The sequence below is a fragment of the Penaeus monodon genome, chromosome 5 (assembly GCF_015228065.2).
Source record: "Penaeus monodon isolate SGIC_2016 chromosome 5, NSTDA_Pmon_1, whole genome shotgun sequence".
Taxonomy (NCBI): domain Eukaryota; kingdom Metazoa; phylum Arthropoda; class Malacostraca; order Decapoda; family Penaeidae; genus Penaeus; species Penaeus monodon.
This window is the reverse complement of record NC_051390.1, coordinates 20,854,001-20,861,500: the sequence shown is the minus strand read 5'-3', so window position 1 is coordinate 20,861,500 and position 7,500 is coordinate 20,854,001.

Sequence of the window (7,500 nt, the reverse complement as noted above, 5' to 3'; positions counted from 1 at the left end):
AAACCCCCCAAACCCCCCCCTTTTTTTATTTACTAAAGGGGAAATCTTAAAAAAGAAAAAGAAAAGGGGGAAAGGAAAGATAAAAAAAAATAAATAGAACTAGTTAAAAAAAAGAACCCTAAATTGCCTTTTTTTTAAAGGGGAAAAAATTTGTAAAATTTATCCCAAAACTTTCTGGAATTTTTGGAACCCCTTCCCGAAGGGACGATTTTCAAAAATTGACTGGTCCAGGTCCCTGTTTCTCAATTTTTAATTTTTTAACGTAAAAACAGATTGAAAACCCACCGAAAAAATGGGTTTCAAAAAAAGCTAAGGGGGAAAAGAGAAAATTTAAATTAATTCTAATTATTTTTAAAATATTTTAAATTTAATATAATTATAATTTAATAATTATATAGTATTTTTAAAGCCAGATCACGGTGCCACCGCGGGAATTTCCCAGGCGGGTTTTCCCTAAGGGAGTTATTATCCAAAATGATTTTCCCCAAAGCGTTTTCCCGCCCGGTGGAAAAAAGTGGCCAAAATCCCGGGGGACACAAAAACCAACCACAAAAACACCACCCCCCCAAAACCACCCCCCCCACAACCCAACCAACATATTATAATTATACCCCCAAAATTACTCTAAGCAAAAGGGCTTTGGGTTTTTTGCTGAAAAAAAAAACCCTTTTTCCGAAGAAAAAAACGTTTTCCCATATTTACCTTTCTAAAACGGGAAATTTTCCAGGGGGGTTTAACTAAAAATTTTTCCCTCTTTCCTCCCTAAATTAAAAAAATGGGTTGGAATTAAATACAGCAATGGGTTTCCACGCAAATTTGAAACTTGGGGGATTTATTATTTTTTTTAATTTATTTAAAAACAATTAAAAATTTTTTTTTATTAATTATTTCAAAAAATTCCTCCCCCCTCGTTTTTTTTAGGTTATTTTTAATTTCCGGTTTAAAAGGCTTTCCAAAATTTACCCCCTTAAAATTTCATGTCCCCCCCCATTTTAAACCCCTTCCACCCCCCCGATGCCCGCACTTTTTTTATGGGGTTCCCCAAGCAAGGGTCTTTTTAAATTTTTCCCCTTTTCCAAAGTCGTTGTCCTTTCTCCCCCCCCCCTTTGAAAAAGGGGGAAAAAACCCCGTTTTAACCTTTTAAAAAAGGTGTATTTTTTTGGGGCCCTTTAAAATTTTTTATTTCTTTTCCTTTCCTTTTTTAAATTTTAAAATTTTTTTTAAAAAAAGCAAAAGGACCAAAATATTTTCCCCAACGTTTTCCCTGAACCAGGCTTATTGTAATATTGCCCCCAAAAAATTGTTCGAATAGAAAAACGATAAAATTTAGTTTTTTTCAATGAAAAATTTTGGGGTTCTTTTTACCGCATTTTTTTTTATTTTTTAAGGTAGACTTTAAGGGTTTTAACGAAAATAATTGCCCCCTTTTTTTCCCAATCTCACCCCCCTTTTCCCCCTTGGCTTTTTGGGGGTAAAAATTTTTTTTTCCCAAATTGGGTGTTTTTGTGACCCTTGGAATTAACGGCCCCTTTCATTGTTTTGGGAAATTTTTATTTTTTTATTTTTTTTGCTGGTTCCCCCCCTTAATTTTAAATGCCCCTTTGGGGTTTTTGGAAATCCCCCGTCCGATGTTACATGGCAAAAAAACGAAGTTACCCTTTTGGAAATTTCGATTTTTGACGATTTGCTTAATTTTAGGACTATTTTTTAAAATTAGTTTTTTTTTTCCCCCCCCCCCCCCCCCCCCCCCCCCCCCCCCAAAAACCCCAAAAAAACCCCCCCCCCCCCCCCCCCCAAAAACAAAAAAAAAAACCCCCCCAAAACAAAACCCCCCCCCCCCCCCCCCCCCCCAAAACAACACAACAAAACCCCCCCCCCCCCCAAAAAAACCAAAAACACCCCCCCCCCCACCCCCATCACACAGCAAACATCGACTCACTCATCATCCCGCAGGACAAAAACATTAAAAAATTTTTATTAATGGGGTTTTTGCTGTCTAGACCCGGCATAAAAATCTAGAGTATCTCTTTTGCCCAAATTTTGTCAGTTTTTTGTCCCCTCTTTATCTTGTGAAAAAAAAAACCAAAAAAAAAAAAAAGTGAAAAAAATTTAAAAAAAAACGAACTTAAAAACCAAAAATTTGTATAAATAACCGGCTAGGGTATTTAAAACCCCCCCTCTTCGTGTTGCCTTTTTCTTTTTCTCTTCTATGGGGCCCCACATGTATGATCGGGTTCCCCCTACTATTTATGGGCGTCAGACCGACGATGACCGACACGGCCCCGAAGGGAGGCCCCCTGCTGCAAACTGGTACCTTTAGGATACTGTGGGAATGACGTCACCAAAGATCCCCAAAGGCCCTGCATCCCAGGATGTTGTCAGAGGGGTTTTAAGCGTCCAAAATTAGGGGACGGGGGATCCCACCAAGATGCCCGTAGATTCATCGAAACAGGAACCCCCAGCGCAGGTCCCAGCCGCCCCGTGCTGTGGATGGGAGTGTTAGGGCCCCCCCAGATCCAGTTAATTTCAGGGCCGTCAATGAGGTATCAGCCCCCCTGAGATGCCCCCCCCTGCCTGAGCTTGTGATCCAGAAAAAAAAATTATGAGGAAATGGGAGAGATGAAGCTGAAAAGGACCTAGACAAATTGTGAAACTGGGGGACGGGACACGGCCAAGTTGGGGCCTGGACGAGGACTCGAAAAATTTAAAACAATCCGAACAAGGAGGACCTTGCGAGACTTTGAGGCGTGGGACATCGGATGGACAGATTACACTGAGGACCAGGAAAAAGAGGACGACAGGGACGAGCACCCATGAAATGCACCAGGATAACGCACACGGAACGAGTGCCAGCCAAGTTAGGTCACCCTTTGAGCAAATTTAAGACCCCTGAGGGGTGAGCGTGAGAGGGGTGGGCAATGTAGATGTAGCGACGGGACCGGTGCCCACCCGCTCGCCCCATATTTTCCCCAGCGCTTCAGTCATTCCAGCAGCTGGGAGGTCATATTATCCCGAGATGACTTAGCTTAGACAGTTCTGCCCCAGTGCCTGTTTGGGTAAGGTCGGCCCCCCCCTCCCCTCAGGCGGGTCGACCGACAATGACCCTGCGCTCAACGTTTTAAACCCATAGCATTTTTTGGTGTTCCCTTACTGTGCTGTACTCTCATCAAAAAGGTCATGCCGTAAACAACTAAAACACCCTCTAAACCAGTACGGGGGTTATACCCCGTTAAAAATATATTTTGTGTGTGTGTGTTTTGGTGTTGTGTGTGTGTGTGTGTGGTGGTGTGTGTGTGTGTGTTTTTAAGCGTGGTGTAGTTTTATATGTTTCTGCCGCGGTTGTCCAGGGTATAGAGCACTCCGACTCTCGTGGTCCCGAGTTCAATTCTCCGCCACGGCAATTGTATAAATGCCTGCGCTCCGACTATTAGCTCCAGCTTGATCTCAAGCGACAAAACGACATTCGCCTTGAGAAATCAAAACGCAAGTGTCGTAGGGGAAGTCGCCGCCGTGGCCGAAGTGGAGGCTCTGTTTAGAAGGGACCCAAAATAGGTAAGGGGGGGTACTCCCAAAACCTTTATAAAAATTGGTGAGAATAGACCCTGTAGTGTAATAAAGGCTGTTGAAAAAAACAAACAATATGTATGTGTGTATGGATATATATATACATATATATTAATAATAATTAAAAATATTTTTATATATATATATTTTTTATATATATATATAGGGGTATATTGCATTATACATGCAACAACACAACACACAAACCAAGCGCCACACAACACACCCCACAAAACACACCACACACAACACACACACAACCCACACACACACAACACACACACACCCACCACAACAAAACATACAACACACACTTACACACACACACACACACCCACACACACACACACACAACACACACACACACACACACCACACCCCCCAAACACAATAATTTTATAATAATATATAAAAAATAAATAATATAATATATATATATAATAATATATATATATATATTATAATTTTTAATAATATTAATTTTAAAATTAAAAATTTGTTTCTCTTTTTTCTTTATTCATGTTTTTTTAACAAAAATAATGATTATAAAAGAAGAAGAAAAGGTTTTAAAATAATAAAATTTTTAAAAAATATACAGAAAAGAAAAATATGTTAAAAATTATAATAATTATTATATATTATATATAATATAATTATATTATATATATATAACACACATAAAAATCCCTAACCCCTATTAATTCTATACATATGGTATAAAAATTCATAAACAACAAAAATAAATATATTTATATATATTTTAAATAATATATATAAATTTTAATATATATATAATAAATATTATATATATATATATAAAATATATGTATAATATATTTTAAATATATATATTTTTTAAATATATAATAAAATTTTAAAAATATATTTTAATTATAATATATATATATATATGCTTTCATGCACATAAAGTCGGCACATGGCACAACACGGATTTTACACATATGGGTGAATCTAACGGAGATACTGACCCCCGACTGCCCCTTTATTACCCCGGGTTTTTTAGGGAAAGGGTTTGGGAAATTCATCTAATATAAAACAACTGCTGTCTTTAGTTCCGTCCATCTTTAGTTATAGGCTATGGGAGTTCGCTCTAATCTACTGAATTGTGTCATCTATGATTTTGAAAGGTTGGGGTCAGTTTGAGGAAAAACCGGAGCCGGGCCCTTAAGCCAGCATTGTCCTTGCGACCTCGCTTTGGAAACTCCTGCGACCCCGCTGGTGCCAAACTGACGGTTTTTTTGCTTTTCCTTTTTGGACCCATAAGCTGTGTGGGGGGAGGGAGGGCTTTTATGGGCAACAGTTTGCCCCTCACCTTTCGCCCGGGCAATGACAGAGACATTTAATGCCAAAGTCAAACGCTGATGGTGGCCAAGGCGCATCACACCGGTCGCGCGCTTTTTGTGTGGGGGTTTGGTGTGTATGAGGAAGGGGTTTCCCTAAGACAAGTAGATATTGTACTCTCCAGGAAAGGTGATGTCAGAGCGATCAAGATAAATGATAAGGATATCATTCCTATTTTTGTCATTAGATCATTAATGAAATTCAAGGTTGTAATTATTGCATTATTATTTTTTCTTGATTCGCTATTTTTATATTTTAAACTTATTACGACTACCATTTTTGTTTTTGTTGTTGTTATTATTATTATTATTATTATTATTATTGTTATTATTTATTATGTTTTTGTTGTTGTGTTGTTTTTGTGGTTGTTGTTGTTGTTGCTATTATTATTAATGCTATTAGTATTATTATCATTATTATCACTATTATCATTTTATTGTAATTTTCTTTAATAATAATGATAATACTAATAATGATAATCATGGTAATAATGCTGATAATGCTCATCATCATTGCAACAATGTTCATGATAATATTGTTTTTATACTCATTATTATTGTATTATTATTATTATTATTATTATTATTATTATTATTATTATTTTTATTATTATTTTTTATTTTTCATATTTTATTATTTTTATTTTTATTTTAAAATTTTCATTATTATTTATATTATTATTATTAGGTATAGAAGTAGTAGTAGTAGTATGGGTTTTTTGTTTTTTTTTATTTTGTTCTATTTTTTTTTTAATTGATTTATTATATACGATTTTTATTATTTTATTTTCATTAATTTTTTTTATTATTCCCTTTATTTTCTTATTTTTTGTTGTTGTTCATCATACATGGGGGGGGCTAAAAGCCCACATAGTTCATCCACCCTTTTTTTCCCCCTATGAGGGGCCCTTGGCGAGCTGCCGCGAGGCCAGCCCATCTCTAGCTCTTCAGACAGGTTGATCGATCTGCCCAAGCCCACACTTCCGGGGACCCCCAGGCAAACCTCCCCCCAAGGTTGTCTCGAGCATGGGGCAGGATCCTCCCTGGTGAAACGAGCCCGGGGGCGTATAGCCCGAGTTGGCAAATTTTTTCGGATTGTGCAAGAAAAATTTTTATCAGTTCCCCAGTGCAACTGTTTGGCTGGACACTGTCCAAAAAACTGTACCCAATGATCGGTCAGAGACCTGTACAAAAGGGATCAGGGTAGATTTTAAAGCACAAGATAGATTAGGTTTTACCAAACAGTAAAACTGGCAGTATCGGGCCCGAAGACATGTAGCCGGGGCTTCTCAGGTACCGGCAGCCAAATATTTTTGTAGGAGATTTAAAGACCCCTGCGCCAGGCCAAAACCATTTTTGACTTCTTGGTCTACAGCCCCAATCATGAACTCATACCGATCATACAGCTTTTTTGTGACCTCAATGTTCTCACCGCAAGCACTACCAACTGAACAGGATCTCCTGAGACCCCCAAAGCCTGGTTTTGGCTTGGCCCCGAGACCTCAGCCCCAGGGGCTTTGGGTTCATTGCAAATGCACCAAAAGCCGCCCCTAGGGGGTTTTCCCGGGACAGAAAAAATAGCAACATCCTAGCAAAGTAAGGGCGAACCTTGATATTCCAAAAGTTTTTTCCCACACTGACTTGGACAGTAGCTCTACCCAGTATCCAGTCCATGCAAGTGTTGAAATGAGTTGGTGCAAGAATACAGCCCTGACTCACCACTGAAGTAACAGAAAAGAAACTCAACGGCATTTTAGTATCGTATATAGTTTCTATTAATCCCAAAAATCCTTGGAAAACCTCCTAGTCCAGGATCTCCCCGATGATTCTTTTAGCATAAAAAATGCCTTCTTTGAGTCAATGTAAGCGCAAAAGCCCACCCGAACTCACGTCGGCGCTCTACAGTGACTCGAAGCACCAAGATATGGTCGGTCTATTGCTCTGCCCTCTGGTGCCTCAGCAGGTGGTTTTTTATTTTGTCCCGTCTGCCTGAAGCAGACATACGGCCCTAATTTCTCCACCATTCTTTTAAAAAGTTCACTGGGATGCGCAGATACCCACAGCTTCACCCTCTTAGTTGGAAATCACCCAGCTTTAGTCAGGAAAGGTGGATCCCACTTGGTGGGGCTGGCAAAGGAAACTCGACATCCGATCCAAGTTTAATTGTTGGGGGATCAAACTGGTAACTGTCAAAATACACAGATCGAGTTTTCGGCCCTTTTGAACAGATTGTAGGAGGAGGGTTGGGTTCGCTTTCTCAGGGCTTGGGCAGGGCGAAGGGGGACAAAGGGCATTTTCTAAAAAAAAAATGGCTTTCGACCTCCCCTGCAAGATTCCTGATAAAAGTTCTTTTTTCCCCTTTTCAGCTAACCTAGCCACACACCAGGGAAGATGAAAACAAACAATGACAAACATCGTGGCTTCCAATGTCTCCTGAAAAATGAAATTCTGTTTTTTGCTTTTTAGCATTCACCAATCGATTCTTGAGCGCCCATCGAGGGTTTTACACTTGAAGATGTCCCACAGGAGTACAGGGTTCATCAAGCCCCTTGTGCTGTGAAACGACCAGAGATAG